This window comes from Sciurus carolinensis, chromosome 2 (assembly GCF_902686445.1).
Source record: "Sciurus carolinensis chromosome 2, mSciCar1.2, whole genome shotgun sequence".
Lineage (NCBI taxonomy): Eukaryota > Metazoa > Chordata > Mammalia > Rodentia > Sciuridae > Sciurus > Sciurus carolinensis.
The window spans coordinates 87,664,875-87,684,431 of NC_062214.1; the positions used below are offsets into that span (position 1 = coordinate 87,664,875).

At 36.7% G+C, this 19,557-nt stretch overlaps 1 protein-coding gene across 5 annotated transcripts in view; it reads right to left on the reverse strand.

Moving 5' to 3' along the window:
• Positions 1 to 19,557, reverse strand: part of Map2k5 (mitogen-activated protein kinase kinase 5) — a 232,700-nt gene that overhangs the window by 160,934 nt on the left and 52,209 nt on the right. The gene's annotated exons all lie outside the window — the stretch shown is intronic.

A 19,557-nucleotide genomic window follows, 5' to 3' on the forward strand; every position in this document is an offset into this window, starting at 1 on the left:
ATAGGAATTTTAATTTCTAAATATATAAAAGTGATTAACTTATTAATATTGATTTCTAAACTAACGATACTTTAATCAGAAAAAGTGATTTGTATGTTACGGACTAAAGACTTGGTGCCCTAGTAGATAACTGATTTTTTTAAAAAAAACTGTGTTTTTATCTGAAAAAAGGTATATTCTTCAATTTAATTAGTTCAGAGTTCTATATATGATCCTAGACGAGATTGTTGAGATGTTAAAATTTTCTATATCTTTATTAATTTTCATCTTATAGATCAATGTATTAAATGTTGACATTCTCCCACTGTATGGATTTACTGAATTTTTCATGTAATTCTATTTTTGCTTTATGTATTTTAAAGTGCTGTTATTAGTTACATGTAAGTTCAGGGCTGTTGTGTATTCAGTTTCTTTTTCTTTATCATCACTTAGTAATCCTTTTATCCCTAAAAATGCTTTTTACCTGAAATTTATTGTGCTTTATATTAACATATACTTTCATTTATTTATTTATTTAAATTTTTGTTTTGTATTTTTTTTCCACCCCTTTTCTTTCAACATTACTGTGTCTCTATGTTTCAGGAATTTCTTTTAGTCTAAGATGATATATGGTTGTATTTTTAGAAATGCAATATAAGTAATCTATTACCTGGCAATATTAATCTATTTATATTTATTGGAATGACTAGCATATTTGAATTTATTTCTACACATTATTCATTTACTTTATACCTCTCTCCCTCACTCCTCTATCCTAGTAGATTATCATCTCTTCATTCTGTCCATTTGTTTTGAAATTATACCTTCTATTCATTTTCTTTTAGTTGTTACCCACATAATTTTTTACAATTCCACCTGACTTAATGAACTATGAAGTTAAATGCTATTTCTCCCCTTCTTCTAAACAATATAAAAACCTTAGAATGCTTTAATTCCAATCAGCTCTTCTCATCTTAGTATATTATTTTGTCTAGTCTTTTTGTCTGACTTCATTTTGATGTCCCTAAGTTAACCACTATTATTGGTTTTATATTTTCAGGTTTACCTAAATGGTCCCTATTACTTCTTTCAATTCCTTTCTGGATTCAATTTGAATCTATTATCTTCTTCCTAAAATAGTTCCCTTGGTAATAAATTAACTTCCCTCCCCCAACTATCCTTCCTTTCTTTATACACACAGAGACACATACATACACTTTTATAATAGTTTCTGAAGATGTATTTATTTTGCCCTCATTCTTGAACCATATTTAATTGGGACAATTATTTTTCTCTCAGCCTTATGAGGATACTCTTTCAGCTTTTATTATTGTTGCTGAAGCAAATTTGCTTGCCAATACAAAGTCACTGAGGGATTTTGGACAAGGTAGAGATAAGATAGGACCTTAACTTTAAAATCATTATTTCAGTTGCAGATTACCATGTCACTACTAGGAAGAAAAAGCAGGGAACACTTAGAAAGCTGTTGCAGTTGTCTAAGCAAGAGGTGGTACCAATAAGAACCCAGGTAGTAACAGTGGATGTGGGAAAGGAGAAACAGATGCAGAAGACTTTGACAAGAAAGAATTTATGAAACACAAGAATAAGGAAGATGAATCTACCATTTCATGCTAGGATGATGGGAGAACAGTAGTCAAACTTATTAGCACAAGTAGGGGAGCTCACCTTGCCAACCTCAGACTACAAACCTGTACTTTTAAGCTCCACAGCTATCCCATTCAACAACAATACCTGGTACCCAGCACAATACTAGACTCACAATAGATACTTAAATATTTCTGAGTTAATAAGTAAATGGGAGAAAGGGAAAGGGGTAACTAACAATTCCTAAATTTCTACAAAATTATCCTAACTTCCCTAGGATCTATGTACCTAAATCACATTTTACATTTAAGAGAAACACACTCAGGGTATTAAGAAACCCACTGAGTGAGTTTACTTCAGAATATTGTGAATGCTGAAGGTGGGATTTTAAAAAGAATGCAAGGAAATCATACTAATCAGATTGTCTACCCTGCCATTTCATTTATCCATTGGCAGCCACTACTTTATTGCCTTATGATATTTCACATGTTCCTATTCTGAATTATTACTTTTCTTCAATAATGTCATTTCAGTTTAATAATAATACTTTATTAAATAAACCACGTTACAAACTCTAATTACTTAACTGTACTGTTGATTGTTACTGTGAGGTCTATGTCTTCTAAGTTTTGAGCTCAGGGCCCCCCTTTATTCATTGAGGATATGCCCAACCCCCTCCACAGTGTATGATAACTCTCCTCTGAGGTTAGATGCTTGATTTATATATTTAATGCCTGTCTCTGGTTGCCAGGCAGTTTGTTGGGCAATGTGGATACAGCAAAGAACAAACCAGATAAGTCCCTGTTCATATGGAGTTCACTCTCTAATAGAGGAAGACTAACAATAATAAAAAAAACATGCAATATGTCAGGTGGGCATAAATGCACTGAAAAAGAATAAAGGTAAGGATACAGAGAATGGCCAATATTAGGGACATGTTATTTGCTATCAGGGTTGGGAAGGTCAGGGAATGCCTCCCTCCTCAGGTTACACATGAACAGTATGGGCAGCTTTGCTACCTGCGGGGAAGAGATTCCAGGCAGAGGAATGGCAGGTTCAAATAAGCACAAGTGGAATAAGCAAGAGGGCTGCTTGTGGGAGATGAGTCAAAGAGAGAGTGGGAAGAGAGATGGGTGTAGTACCATGTAGGCAATGCAACGGTGAGGACTCTGGCTTTATATTCCAAGTAATGTGAGAAGTCATGAGTGGAAGAAGACAACTAATATTTTAAGAAGATCGCTTCTGCTGCTGGGTAGGGAAATCACACCATAGGAAAGCAAGGATTAAAACTGACAGACGAGGTGGGAGGATGTTACAGTAGACCTAGCAAGAAGTAACAGTGGCTTAGAATAGTGTGGCAGAATGAGAGAGTGTTAAGAAGCAGTCAGCTTGGCTAGGCTTGGTAGTCCACACTTGTAATCCCACCCACTCAGGAAGCTGAGGCAGGGGGATCTCAAGTTCAAGACCAGCCTCAGCAACTTAATAAGGTCCTGTCTCAAACTAAAAAATAAAAAGGGCTGGGGATGTAATTCAATCACAGAACATCCCTGGGTTCAATCCCAATACCTACTCACCCCGACAAAAAAGTAATCACCTTTTAAAAATATCTAAATTCAGAGGTCAGAAAGTGGGAAGAAAAAAAAAAAAAAGTGAAAGAGATGAGAAGGTACAGACAGTAGCTGTCAAGAGATTCCAGAGACCATGAGTGCTGGCATTATATCTCCCACTGCCAAGTGAAGTACTTTGCACAAAGTAGGTGTTCAGAGAACATGTGACTGATTTAAGAGCAAAACTTGGGGGAAAATGAAAGTATTATTATCTGCTCTTTGAAATTTTAAAGATGGGTCTAATAAACATGTATAAAGTTGGAGGTATACTCACCTTCATCTAAATCCCAATGGGGATTTATTAAAAAGATACATCATTACAAAGAATAAACTGAATTTCTATAAGAATCTTTAAAATTAAGGAGAAGAAAATTTTGAAAACAAAATGTTAAAAAAGTCCTACATCCACACAGGACATAAGGGGTAAACAACCTGTGTTCACATTCTAACATCTGGACTCTCACACAAATTTATGTCAAATATAAGATCAATTGCATCTGTATTTTACAATGTTTACTGAAATTATTTATGCTTAGAATTTCAAATTCTAGAAGAACCAAAAAATATGAATCGTCCCAGCTGACTCCTGTTCACAAAATAAATAACCTAGAGCTGATCATATATTTTCTGATAAAGCTTGCACAATCTCATACAATTAAAGTAGGCATCTCATTTCTATTGTACTATTCTTCATATTAATTTCTGAACATATTCCAATCAAATTATTTTAAATTATGAGCAGAAAGGATTTATAATAGGGAGCATCTGTGCTTCTCTAGTGATTGTGAGGCAGGATATAATTTAAAAATGGAAAGCTGACCTATGATCTGACTATAAATATTTCAGGTTTCAGCATAACTGACAACACAGTATATTTTAAAAGTCAATTTATTACCAAAATAGTCATCAAAATGAGTATGGAAACACCCTTTCTTTTTTTAACCTCTTAGAGAAAAGGCCTCAGGAGTAATTCATATGTAAAGACTTTGAATCACAATGTAGAGCAGGAACACTGAAATGACAGTATTGCCACTTTCCTGTGAAGGACGAGGGTATTTCTTTCATTAACCATGGGAACTAAATGCCATTGACATAAGTTCTGCTTCTCACATAACATACTTCAAAGAAAGTGAAAAGGGGGACAACAATTACTCTCTGAATTATTTATAGAATGCTACTAATTGTTGGAAAGTTCTCCAAATGCATGGGAAACTGAAGAAAATCATCCAGTCACTGAAACAGTGAAAACAATGATTAAAATTTTTTTTAACCAGTAATTAAACCAATGAGTTTATTCTAGTATGCAGGAAAGGTGGTGACATTAATTTTGCTCCCTGGGTCCCCTAGAGGACAGACAGGTCAAAGACAAGAAAGAAAGTAAGCAAAGCCTGTTTAAAAATAAATTAAAAGTGCTAGGCGCAGTGCCACACGCCTGTAATCTCAGTGGCACAGTGAGATTACACAGTGGCACATAACCTGTAATCCCAGTGGCTTGGGAGGCTGAGGCAGGAATATTGTAAATTCAAAGCCAGCCTCAGCAAAAGTTGCTACACAACTCAGTGAAGACCCTGTCTCTACATAAAATATAAAATAGGGCTGGGAATGTGACTCAGTGGTCAAGTGCCCCTGAGTTCAATCCCTGATACCCGCCCCCAAAATAAAATAAAATAAAATAAATACGAAGTTACAGAGAAACAAATTTGTTGGTGTTAGCTCACTGCAGAGATGGTAATCTCTCTCTCAAATAATAAAATCAGTTCTTTGTTTTTCAAGCAATTATTTCACAACTTGTAGGAAATTCTGGATCCCTTACCTCTCTGTTCTCTGAATGCCCTAGAGATTTTCAGGAGGCCTATCAGAGGCAGAGCAGAGGCAAGGAGACAAGGCAAAAGAGAAATCCCTCTGAGATCTGACTTATGACAAAATGTTTAATAGGGAGGAGACAGAAACTGTGTGATTAGCTATCCATTTTAATTATCTATGCAACTCTAAATTCTCATTAGCATAGAAAGTGAGGGGTTAGTCATACTCAGATTTTTTTTTTTTTTGTATCAAGAGATTGAAGAACCCAGGGCACTTAACCACTGAACCACATCCCCAGTCCTTTTTATATTTTATTTAGAGACAGGGTCTTGCTGAGTTGCTTAGGGCCTCACTAAGTTGCTGAGGCTGAACTCACAATCCTCCTGCCTCAGCCTCCCGAGCCACTGGGATTACAGGTTATGTGCCACTGTGTAGGATCATTAGTTTCCATACTTACAGATGTTGTTTCCTTGCTCTTTATATATTATTTATTCACTGAAAATCACAGTTGTACTTTCATGCAAATTTAGAAAAACAAAATTTTTAAGTTTCTCCATTTCAAAGACTATAATTTATAGTCTTGGCACAAAAGGAAACTAAAACAAAAAGGAGATGGCAGAAATCCAGAGGGACAAACATACCACTGTGAGGTGACTGTGAGTCTCCTACTTAAAACAGGAAACCTGAGAATTTACTGCATTTCATTATTCCAAAATGTTATAAGACTAGGCGATCTGAAGCCAATATGAAACAAGTAGAATACTTCTTTACTATATAAAAGTGCATATAAAGGTGCATATGTGTGTGTAGTTTCTAAAGTATTATATTTTACATATAAAATATGTGTATAATGTGTATACAGATACAAAACAAAAATCTTTTCCTATCTTATGAGATTCATTTTTAAAATCTCTGGAACGTCTACTTTTAAAGCAATGATGTTTTCAGCAATCAAAAGTATAAACTAGCTGTGGTTCAACTAATGAAAATTTTGTTTTATTGCTTGGACTTTTTGGAGATTTGTTTACTTGGAAGTTTGTTTGGGGGTCGATTTTACTAACATGTTTTGGACTAACAGTCAGGCTTTGGCATTTCAAGAAATGCTGTCATATATTAAAATAGCCACAGCCATACACAGAAAAAAAATTCAAATAGTTTCAGGGAAATCAACACTGACAGTCGTTGCCTTCCATAATAGATAAACACATTAGCCAGGCTCTAGCTGTTAAAATAGAAAATCCAAAGTAAACAGCAGTTGTCAAAAGAAGCTCTTATGTAAACTATACCAGTTCAAATGTGGTCTATGCCAACTTTGCTTCTGCCTAAAAACCGATTACAGATGCTTGGCTACTGATTTCAAAATAATTCGTGGTTAGGCAACAGGGTCCCCCAGACTGTTTATGCATCAAATCAAACATGTTATTAGGTTACAGATATCAACTTCAAGATACTGAGAGTAGCAGGGCTGGTAAATCAACTTACCATATGGGGCCTTTGGCTGGGTTAGAAAGAGTTTCAGAGAAAAGCAAATACAGCCCTATATTTTATCATTTCTTCTTCTATTTACTTGGGCTATATTCCCCTTTTTAATCTCATGCCCACCGCAAAGTTAATGTGGTCATCACTGCCTCCGGATTTCTTCCATAAGTTGATGCAGCCTGGCTCAAGCCTTTAATGTTCTCCACATTAACTAGAGTAATGTCTGTTAATATATAGCCTGAATACCTTTGAGATCAAGGAAGCTACAGTCAAATGATCTCTTGATCAGAGGTTCTAAAAGGGAAGGGATGGAAGGGAGGAAGGGAGGAACTAAGGGTCTAACATGCAGTAAGACAATACATGTGGGGAAAACCAGAAATACTTGGAGGATTAGCTAGCTAGAAACTCTCCTGAAATGGCTTGATTACAATGTAATCTGTTCATGATTTCTTGGAAAATTAACAAATTATAAATTCAAACACAAAAATGGCTACTTCAGAAAACCTTCTATTAGAAACTAACATTGTTTATGCTTAATTTTTAAAATATTTTCACACTAGAAGCTATTTGCTTTGCACAAAATCTGCCAGGTAGCCATTATCCTCAATTATTACTGAGGAAGCCAGGGCTTGGTGAGGTTAACAACTGCTTCGGGATCCCTGTCTGATAAGCACTGGGATGGGAAGCAGACGCAGGTCCTCAGCACACATCCCAACAGCTCTGTGAACATACACAGGCTGCTTCCAGGTCCTCCATTTCCAACTGTCTTCAAGGCTTTCTGGATATGGTCAGTGTTGGTTTTCAAAAAGCAATAGGAAAAATCGATTGAATGACTTGCTTTTCTGAGTTGCATTAACTTTTTCAAGCCACTGGGGTACAATTTACTAAATTACCTCTTCTAGAACACTAAATAGTACCCTAGTGGGTCAAAGAGTAAATGCACCTCTGAAAAGTGAACCATTTATTCCCTTCTTCCCTGTAGTACCAGATGTAATATGTCCCCTATGACGGAAATATTAACCCATTTCCATTTAAAACTCAAGAAACTGTCCCACACTACATAAGATGAGTATGGGGAAGCTTGGGGAAGGGATGACAAAAATCTCTCCTCTTTATCTTGCTCACAATACCGTAGACAAGTCAACATGAACTTTTATAAAAATACTTATATTTTAGTCAATGGAAATTTATTTTAATCAAAACTTTCAAACAGAATAAAAATTACCCAAAGTTTATGGTGGCCAGAGGGGAGAAGCACAGGATCCCAAGACGGTCAGGTCCACCCTTCACTGTGTTAAAACCTAAGTTCAAGTGTTCACCTTACTTATGCAGTAAGGTACATATCACAAACAGCTGGTCTTTCACCTGTATCATTATGTTGCAAGTTGTCCTTTGCCTGAAAACAAAAATTCTTGGCTGACAAGTAAGCATATTATTTCTTCTAATCTCCAAAAGCTTCTGAATGTATTTTTGAGTTGCCTTAGTAGAAGCTACTGAGTGATTTGCATTTGTGAGATGCCTTAACAGAGCCAAACTTTTACGTTTTCAGCACTGTTAGTCCTTTACTCTTCTGGAAGATGGCTATGCAATGAAAATAAGACAACTTTAATTTAAGAATCATCCAGCTTCTAATTAAACTGCCATAGGCAGCTGGTTGGATAAGTTTTAATCAGTTTCAATCACCTATTGATTGGTATACTGAAGCCTAAAAAATTAAAAGTAAAAGATGATTGGGGAATTGTCCCATCTCAGAACAACAGTAGAGGCCTCTGTAAATAACTCCTCTTTTAACCATCAGCTAAATGAACACTTCAATACCGCAGTACAAAGTCTTCTGCAAAATTACTTTAACTAACAAGCAGAAATTTATCAGCTTCAGCCAAAATCAATGCTGAAATCAATTTGAACACTGGTTGTGTCTAAAGGGGCTCATTGGCAATTTAGGGAAATTACACCATGTAAATGCCTGTGCTTTAATTGAACAGTTTCATCAACTAGGCTGTGATTGCTGTCCATTCATTTATTTACTTTCGCTGCAGCTACCATTCTGCAAAGGAATGGCTTTTGTCAGGCTGGAGAGAGGCACTTTATCTTCATTTTGTGCACTTTTGTGCATAACAGACTTTGTGGAATGGATATATCATGACCAGGGTCAAAATAAACCCGGAGAGTTTCCTTTTACATAAAAACTGAACAATACAAACTATCATACCGTGCACCATCTAGACACACTCATCTTGAAACCTGTAATGAGGAACCTTGGTGACTTCCCTGCACAAGGCACTACCCCTCTGTGTTGGGGAGTATGTTTGAAAGGGTTCTCTTTGGGAACACCACTATGTTGAGTTCCAAAAACATAGAAACTGTTAGAATGTTCTTCAAAAATCAGGCAAGTTTTTGCTTAACAGAGTCCTCTGAGATCAGTCAGAAGATGCTATTCTGCAATCATTCAGGAAGATGCCACATGTATTTTTAAAGATGAGTGGGAGGAGAAAACAGGGAAGGGTCTATGTGGGTGGTGAACCACCGGCCTTAAGAAGGCCAGCAAGGCAAGCACCCACACAATTCCAGAGACCACTTAAACACGCTCATGAAATATTACAATGAACACCAAAGATAAAATTTCCAGAGAATCACATGCTGAAGTGACTGAGGTTCAGAGATCAACATTAACATTTCTGACTTTGGATTAATCAGTGACCTCAAAGATTATAAATTCCAGAGGAAAGGGGTGGAAGGGAGACAGCTGCTTTCTCCCGTGGGTCATGCGTAAGGAACATGTGCCTAATGCAAAGGTAAAAACCCAAGTGCAGATTTAGAGTATTTGTTAGAAAATAAGGGGAGAAATTCTTTTTTATCCCCCCAGTACTGGGGGATTGCCCCCAGGGCCTTTTGCAAGCAAGGTAGACAGACACTGTGCCACAGGGCTGTACCCCAGGCCACACCAGGTAAAACAGCAGGAATTCTCAGGTTTGCACATAATTTGCTTACTTTAAGCACCTCATACAATGAAAATGTAATTATTTACCAAGAAGGGGACTGGGAAGGAACTAAGAAGTAAGGAAGCTTGGGTTTTAGTGGTAGTCTTATCCCTGACTTGCTTTGAATCCTCAGGGAAATCCACTTTATCTGAGTCTGTTTCTTCTTAAGTCAAATGAAGATGGTGATCCCTATTATGTTCCAGGACATGCCAATGTAGCTAGAAGATAACACAAGGCATGTGATGGTGGCCCACTTTGCAAATGAAAATGAGACCACCAACTCTGGATCCTCGGTATATAGAGACAGGCAGGGCCTTGAACCATTTTTACTTAGGCCTCCACAGTAACAGAGAAAAGGCTCATTTGTCCTTTCTATCAGTTACCCCAGCTGCTGTGTTCTGCAAGGATTCACCAAGAAAAATCTTCAAAAAAAGTTAAAAGGGGAAAGAAATACATGATATGCACAAATTTAACCCAATACATGTGTTCCTAGTAAAAATTCATTTTGCAATTTTACCCAATATATCATTTTCTCTAACACTATAAAGATTCATTGGCTATACTTTTTGTTGCTAAGACAATGGTAAAAACTTATTTTATTCATAGTTTTTAGATAACTTTTCTGAAAATTTAATTATGGTTTAATCAGAGCTTTATATTTATTGACTAAGTATATTGTTACATTTTACTGTTACAGTTAGCACTCATAATAGAATCAGTATGTTTGAGAACCTTACACAATACATATTTTTCAAATATACTAAGCTTGTTAAAATGCTGTATTGATTGTGCCCCAAAGCAAGTTCTAATTTTGTCTGAACATTTTTTTCATTTCATTATTTGAATTCACAAAACAAGAACCATGCACTCTGCTTTGGGCAATAACACTATACGCTCTTTTTCTTTCTTTTTGCAATACTGAAAAGGAAAACTGAAAATTTTAGAGCCAAAAGGACAACACAATATAAAGTCACATTTGAAAAGCAAATTACTGGTTAAAAAAAAAATTTATGCTTAACATTCACAACTTAAATCTCTATTGCTATTTCTCCCTCTAATTTAGTAACCTGTTCCTCCAATTCAGTGTTAGTGTACAAATCAGAACCTAAATATATTTCACTCCAGCAAGGCAGCAATTTAACAGAAACATGGTCTCTTACATCAAAATAACCAACGACAGAGCAAGGGGGAGGGGGGAACTGTGGCAGAAAGTTATACACAGTAAATGCCTTTTGGACTTTGCAGTGAATTATTTTCCAAAAAAGCAATTTAAGTAAATGCCCTAGATGCTATGGTATACAGATATTTGCTTTTGCAATATGCCAACCAAAAGACTACAATTTTCTAACACATCAAATCCTGCAACATAGCTTAAAATTTTTAGTGTGTCTTAGAAATCAAGAAATGCACGGCCTCCATTAACACAATCATACAATTAATCTAGAGATTCTATTATTAAATTCTAAGTGTTCAATAGGCAAGGAGACCCAAAGGCTAGACCAAACAGCAAGTTATGCCACAAAAACTGTCAACCAGGGAATGGTTTTGTTAACATCTACTAAAAAGTCTTGAAAATTAACAGCTGGACGTGGTTCATCACTGACTTTCAGAATTATACATTAATTCATATTTTATAACCAAAAATAATGGGGCCTAAAAATGACAAAACTCAAGGAGTAAATGGCAAAAACAAAACCCTGGCTTTGAGAAGCACTCCCAAGTATTGATATAGGTGTCAGAAGACCTGCAGCCTCTTCTTAACTTGACCTCGGCCATGCCACTTAGCCCTTCCGAACTTTTTCTTTCTCACTGGTAAAAAGCAGTAACCATGCATTCTTGGTGTGATCAGGCCCTGTCCCTCTCTCCACATTCACCTGAGCTCTTTCTACTTCATGACACTGACCTAAACACAAAACACTCATGTCCATCTCAGGGCTTTTGCCTGAGTGGCTCTTTCTGCCTGGAAGGTTCTCCCAGATTTTCCTCTGACTGGCTCCTCCTTGTCTTTCAGGTCTCAGCTCAAATACCATCTCCTCAGATAAGCCTTCTCCAAGCACATTCTCTACATTCTTCATGGCACTTGCAAGGTCAGGTGTCGTCTTACTTCAGATTTATTTCCTCGATTATCATCTGTTGGCCCACTAGTGTGAGCCCCAGGAGCATGGGTATCTTGACAGTCTTGCTCACTGTGGGTACTTGCACTTAGAATAGTCTTTAGCACCAGTGACACTCAGTAAATATTTGTTCTGTGAATACATGAATGTACAATAAGACAAAAGTTAGAAGAACAAAACAAGGTAACACCTGACAAGATTTTCATGGTCCCTGAATACGACATTTAGTTCTGGAATCTTAGACTTAGGAGACACCGATGTGGTCATCTCATGCCTAGGTATAAGTGGGGGATTCTTAGCAGCTATGAATAACAGTAATGTTAATCTGCTTATGGTAGGAAAGTCTGCCACCTGCCAGAGCCACCCTGCAACACTTTGTGTTTATCCTTAGACTATAAAGAATCTGCCTCTGCAGATTAGATCTGCAAATGGTAGGTAAGGCACTGTGCAGGCACAGTGAAGACTCCCACCAAGATGACCAAGACAGGCCTCTCCTCCCAGGAGGAGTGGGAAAACAAAAGGAAGAGAACATTCTCATGCCAGTCAAAGGCAACTCTCAGACGTTCAAGACAAGCAATTTGTGTCTAGCCTTCAGAACAAAAGCATACCTGTTTGCCCACAGGAATGCCCTTGAGCTTTTAAGCTAGCTGTCAGGAAACTCTTTAACTGTCTCTACATGAGGTCAAAGTTAGCCAAATCCTTGAACCACTTCTCAATTCAAATATCAGTTTCTCCATAAGGCTTTTCCTGATTCTTCCTGAGGAAGGAAGGAAGTCATCACTCCTTCCTAAGCTCCAGTGCCTGAGCCCCACGCATACTGACAGTCCAGTCTATGAGGTCCCATGCTTACCTGTGGACAGAATTTCAGCCTCTCTCTGGACACAGGGCTCTTAGTACTGCACACACACAGCTCAAATGGATGAAGAAGGACAGAATGGGCACGATTCCCAGATCCCTCATTACCTGTCCATAGTCCTCTGGGTGCTCTCTGAACTGTCCGTAGCTTTCTGTCAACTCAGCACTCAGAAATAGGCCCCTGAATCTAAAATTGGCACACTGCAGGTGAAGCCAAACCCAGACGTTATGATCTCCCAATGCAGACTTCAAATGGAAACCAGATCTCTTCCACCCTAAAACAACATACGTGTACTAATATTTTACCTGTTCCCAACCACATTTGCTGGGGACTTTAAATTTCTTTTTAAAGGAAGAACTATATTAAAATAATACATGAGAAAGAAGTCTTACCATTTCAAAATTATTTTTCCCTGAAAAGAGATGGTGCTGAAACACTTACATTCAGCAAATTCTTACTTGAAATATTACCATAATGTATTGATTTTCACCAGACTCAATTGACTGAAAAGTTGTTTGTATAGCAATATTGTCCTAACCAATATACTAGAACAATTTTTTGTTACCCATAGTAATCAAGTGCATTTCTGAAGTATAATTATACTGTCATAAAAATAAAGCCAAGATACCCTTTTCCAAGCAATAAAACTATAGGGGCTATAAAACAGGAAGAAGAAAAGACTAAATAAATGAGATTTTTTAAAACGAAATTTAGTGTCTTTCAAAAATACCACCACCTCCTCTTCCTTCCCTTAAGCCACAGTTAGCACAAAAAAAAAAAAAAAAAGTGATCAATACTTCAATCTCAATAAACTATTTCAATAATAGTTAATTCGGGTGGAAAACAGAGTCTGAAAATCTCTGCTCAGCGACCTGTGACATCCTGTCATGTTGGTTAGATGCCAATAATCCATCATTGCCATAATAGATATGAGCACGTGTGAAGTTATAGGAACATGGAGGGATGGAGGAGTGTGGGGAAGCAAAGGTGGGAAAGGTATAGAGAATCATAAGCTCGGGTTTATTCTTTAGAGTCTAATCAATACAGTAAACATTATTGTATGAAACAAACCTATAACAGTGAATGCTGAGAGAGGGAGAGAGGGAAACATACATAATTAATTTTATTTGACAAATACTCATTGATTTTCTGAAAACATTAATATCCCTGCTTGTCACATGATCCCATAATGCAACCCAGCTATATATAAGTATTTAATTTTGCATTAGGATGATGTCTTGTTTGCTTGTTTAAAATATGATCTTGGTTGCAAGGAAAAGGCTCTTCATTTGATTGGAAATTTAAAGTAAAAATAAATCAAACAATCACCATAGCTCTCAGATCAATATCAAAATCATTTAAAAACTACTCTTAATTTACAAGATGCATGTCAGGGGGAAAAAAAAACATGAAGGAGTGGGGTCACCAAGACAGTCAGTAGAGCCACTGGGACCAAACATACTACTCTCTCTTTGCTTTGAAAACTTCAGCTTGGCTGGTGAAAAAGGAAGTCAAAGTTTCCTAGGTCCTATGGGTTCTCAATTTAGTCATGCCTCAGTCAACAATGGGACACATCTGAGAAATGCATTACTGGCAAATTGTATAAACAGCATACACTGCACTTACACAAACTGAGATGGCTCTCATGTCCCTAGGCTATGTAATCATATGGGACCACTATGATGTACAATGGTGGGCATTGACCAAAATGTTGCTATTCGGAACATGACTGTATTTTCACCAAGAGCATTTTTTATAATTTTTTTTTAGAAATTTCATACTTTGAAATATTTTGCTAACTAAATAGCCATTTAAATAATTCGTGTATTTTTGCATGTTGTATAAATGACCTTCGGAGCTTCTAATTTTCATTAAATAAATTATATTATTATAATGAGTTAATATAATTCTAGTCCCCAACACAAATTTGTTTTAGGTGATCTCTCAACCATATCACAAAGGCGGCAAACAACTCAATAGCATCTCAGTTACTAATCTCTGAGGCCCACTCTCAGTCCACTCCTCAACAGACACCACTTAAAATGTAAAAGCAACAGAAGAGGAAGCCAACAGCTTTGAGAATTACTATCCTCTCTTCTTACTGTTTCTACATAATAAAAGTATGTATCCAACCTTTAAAACATCATTCAGGTGGGCTGGGGTTGTGGGTCAGAGGAAGAGTGCTTGCCTAGCACGTGTGAGGCACTGGGCTCGATTCTCAGCACCATATATAAGTAAATAAATAAAGGTCCACTGACAACTAAAAAATATTTTTTAAAAAATCATTTAGGTAACTTACATGCTACAAACTATATCACAGAAAATTCTACCCAAAGACCAAACTAGACCTTTCCCTGTACTGTGAGAAGAAGCTGGAAATAGAAAATTACTCCTGTTTTCAAATACCTACAGACCAGAATATGTGGCCAGAACGCTGACAACTGGCTTTAAGGAAAAAACAATATAAAAGATGACCCTTCAGTAATTGTTGGCTAACCGATTTAGTATGATTTAATCCTAACTGTTAAATAATTACTTCATTTCTGAACCCACATTTTGAGTGACTCCTTCCAACAACGTGTTAAGGAAGCAGAGTCTGAGTGAGTGGTGCTGGAATCAAAGAATATTTGCAAAGTATCACTTTCATCTCAGTGTGACACACTATCCAAAAGGAGGACAGTGACTAGCATGCTGGGCCAACGGATGCTAAGTACTCAAAACTTCAACATGTGCATGGAAATCAGTCGAATGTATGTCCTTTGTTTGGAAATGCCTGTCTTCTAAGTGAGTGTCATACAGCAATCTTGTAGCCTCTAAAACTAGCTAGATATGAGGCCAATCCAAGTACAGAGTCGACTAAAATCTAATTGTGAAAAAACCATACTTGCCTCATTCTCATCTCAGCCAACCTATATCAAGCATCTACTCAATCCTGTGCTGGGTACCCAAGAAAATACAAGGAAACACAATGGACTCTGCTTGACCTTGAGAAACAATGCTGCCCCAGGGGACAAGCACAGAGGAAAAAGAAAAGAGATGCTGTGCAGAGTTCCAGTTTAGCCACAGAATGGCCACAAAACTGTGAGCCCTCGTATTCTCCTGTGGTAAAGTGGGCTTTGCACTCTACCAGCTGTCCTATAGCAATTTGAAAATAAATTATGGTAAGAGAAAAAAATACTCTTAAGTTTTTAGATCATGTAGATCTTATTATTTATGACACAACTAAAACACAGAAGAAAACAGAATTATGTGTCATAATGTAAATAAAGAATTTCTCAGTTAATTCAGCACAACTGTAATTCTAGGAGGTGTTTACAGATGGTCCTCAAAAAGAGTCCCATGCCAAGTGAAGGTAGAAAATAGAGGGTTTTAACATTTCTTCCATTATTAGTACTTCCATTACGAGTAGCTAACATTTAATAAGTGCCAGTCAGTGCTAAGCCTTTTATGGATCCACTCATTTAACCTTATAACCTGATAAAATAGATATTATCATTGTCTTCATTTTACAGCTGAGAAAACTGAGGAAGGCAACATGATACAATTGCCCAAGGGCACAAAGGTAGTAGCGGATGCAGACTCCAAGCTTAGCCCCAAACTTAACCAAACTATTTTCATCTTTCTCAAAATTTAAAAATTCATTGTGAATCTCTCCGAGGGAAAGAGAACATGTAACTTTCTTGAATTTTTAGGCGGGGCTGGGGGTGAAACTTGCAGCACTTTGGGAAACAGGAATAATGAAAACGCACCCATTTGCTTTTCCTAAACTTTCCTTCTTCCTAGATTTGGGCTTTATTGTAGCCTAAGATATTTCTTTTATCATCCATTTAGCACAAATTAGTAATCCAAGAAATCCCAATTTAAAATTACCTGCTTAGGTCACTATCATAATACAAAGAACAGCTCAGTAGGGGACAGCATGAAGAATCTACCTTACCATTTGGTCTAAATGACAGACAAAAATTTCATATTGCATAACGGTGGAAAACATCTAGACTTAAATGATGAGAATGTACCAATGATTAAATAATATACATTGCATTTACACATGACATCACATCCCTTGAGATTTACAGCATCGAATCAAGTGGAGTGAGCAAGACTAAAATATTAAATTTTTGCTTTGTACTTATTAGCTTTATTACACTTTATAAAAAAAAAAATTAAATAGGCCTGTTAGGCAGTTTTGTTACCAATGAGTGGATTTTCCAATATTTTCTTCATCTAGTTTATGTAGCATAGCTTCTAATGTAATCATTTTTGTTTGAAAAACCACAATTTTATAGTCAACACCATTAAGGTAAACTTAGTGTAGGAGAAACCCTATCATAACACATCAAATGGTGTTTTATAAAGACTTTAGTAAAGTGGATTCTCATTTCTTGATGATTACACTATTTCTTTGTGCTGAACTAAAAGCCAGGGATATAAGAACAAGACAAACTTAGTCCAGGCAGAAAAGAAGCTCAATGAAAAAGTGAATTACACAAGGGGACATCTTCACATTCCTTCCCTTTAGGAATCACATAGGCACTGGGTACAGTGGTGCACACCTGTTCTGGGAAGGCTGAGGCAGGAGGATCACTAGAGTCCAAGAGTTTAAGACCAGCCTGGGCAACATAGTGAAACCCAGTCTCAAAACAACAGAACCAGAATCACATAGGCAAAAGGATAAGTGGGATTTCTTCTTTTATGAGAAATCTATATAAATAATGTATTAAAATTATCATGATACTGCTACACACCTTCCAGAAGAAACCTGTGTCCAAAACACTCCTACAGCACTCATAGAGCATTAGCAATGGTAGCTAAATAAACGCTTAGAACAAGTTGCTAATGTCATCCCAGCATAATCTGAATTGAAGAACTTGTGCTAAGAACGTGTAGGAGGGGCTGGGGTTGTAGCTCAATGGTAGTGCTTGCCTAGCACATATGAGGCCCTGGGTTCAGTCCTCTGCACCACATAAAAATAAATAAAAATAAAGGGATCATGTCCATCTACAACTAAAAGCATTATTAAAAAAAAAAGAACATGCAGGAGAATGTTCTTGGACATCAGGGTCCTAATGAAAGAAGTTCTCAACATGCTTCTTAGCTAAAAATAACAACAAAAGAACAAATGGAATTATTGTTTAATGTATAAGAGGCAAGATGAAAGGAATTCTGGAAATGGATGGTGTTGACAGTTGCACAACAATATGAATGTACTCAATACCACCAAGCTGTACACTTAAAAATGGTTAAGACAATAAATTTCCTATTATGTGCATTTTACAATTAAAAATAATTTTAAAGTATTAACATAATTTCTTGCTGTAATTGTTCCTTGGGAGATGGGCATGATATTTCTACTTTCCTCTACACTTGGCTTTTTCATCCACTTATGTTTTAACTTGAGAGAGGATTCAAATTTGAACATCTATGCTGGGTATGTCTCAGTGGCAGACCGCATGCTTAGTACGCACAAGGCCTGGGTTTGATCTTTAGCACATAAAGAAAATTTTTAACAACTAGGATATTATGTCTAACAAAAATTATCTGCCAGGGTTTAGTGGCCTTATGCTTCTTCCCTTCTAGAACAGAACAAGATAGTAAATTCATGATAGGTCTTCAATCAAGAAATCTAAAGCTAAATATTTGGTGCAACAACACAAATAAGAAGTTAAAAGTCTAAAGAAATATTTTTGGATTTCACTTGAAGCCAATAAAAGGATTCCAAAGGATTGGTAGAAATCTCTCCTGGCTTATTATATCTGCCTATCAGGACAAAAAGCATTAAAAAGAAAGGTTGAAAAAAAAAAAAAGGTTGAAGTTGTGAAAGTTGCTCCTTCCAGGGAATGCAAGAGAAGCAAACTGGAGCCTACATGGTCCTTATTTCCTTTCTAGGAAGCTTTAGAACAGGGTAAAAATTCAGGTCAGATAAGGGTAGAGAGGGGAAGACTAAGGTGAAGAGATGTCATACGTGTACTGCTGGGGCTGCATGGAATGAATGCCAGTATAACCCAGGAGAACAGCAGCCTCAAAACTCATTACACAGCAGGCCTCCAACACCTTATGGGCAAAGCCCAAAGATGGTGTGAGAAATACGTTATCTATGTCTCTGAATACTCACAGTGGAAGGACTTAACTTTCAGACCTATTACTCACAATACTCACTCATCTGCTAGAGAAAATAATCCAAATGGGTGAACATAAATTCTAAAAGGACAATACTTGGGAGAAAAGACTCATATCCTGGTTATGCCTAGAGAGGGGACTAAAGCCCTGGATGGGTGGCCAGATCAGATGACTTCAAAGGAGCTTGTAACCTTGAGAAATCAAATTCTGTGCCAAGGCCGAATTAATACCTGACAGATTTCTGGGATTTTAGGATGTGACCCTTCATGGCCATAGTACAATATCTGTATTCGTGTGGCTAATCAGAACTTAAAATTCTAAGAACGTGAGAAACCAATTAGAAAATAAATTATTTTATAACTCTGAAATTATATATTATTATTGATATTAAAATATCTAAGGTAAAAACACCATTGTAATGTGATGCAGGGTTAGTGTATATATGGAAAACAGCTCTCTGGAGGAAAGCTTTATTACTCCCTCAGGGCTTTCTTACAGAGTATGGATTTTTTAATTCCTAGTGGAATATTTTTCATACACCATTGCAGACTATTAAGTATCAGATATTACATTATGTAGTTTAAACTTTGCACTACTGCATGAGAAAGACTTCCCTATCGAGAGAACTATTTTTTATGGTTAGCATTTTTTAATATGAAAATGAACACTCCTTTAGGGTAAGATCACCGCGACTGGAATTTGGGAGAGTTTTATAACTTAACATATTCATCAATGTGTGTAGAAATTCTCTCAGGGGAGTAGGGTGAGGAAAGAAGAAAATACAACAGGAAGAAGGCTTTTTAATAACTTATGGTGTCAACACAGGGCAAAGCAATGGTATTTATAAGATTTGGCTTCTACTGGGCATAACTGTAAACGGGCAAGGGATCAGCATAGGGTACTAGCAAGTTAAAAAATAATAATAATAATGGTGTTAAAGAGTGAAGGAAAATATGCATTAAACTTCAGGCCAGTTAAAAGTACGCTTGCTAATGGTCGACTATTAACTGCTCACC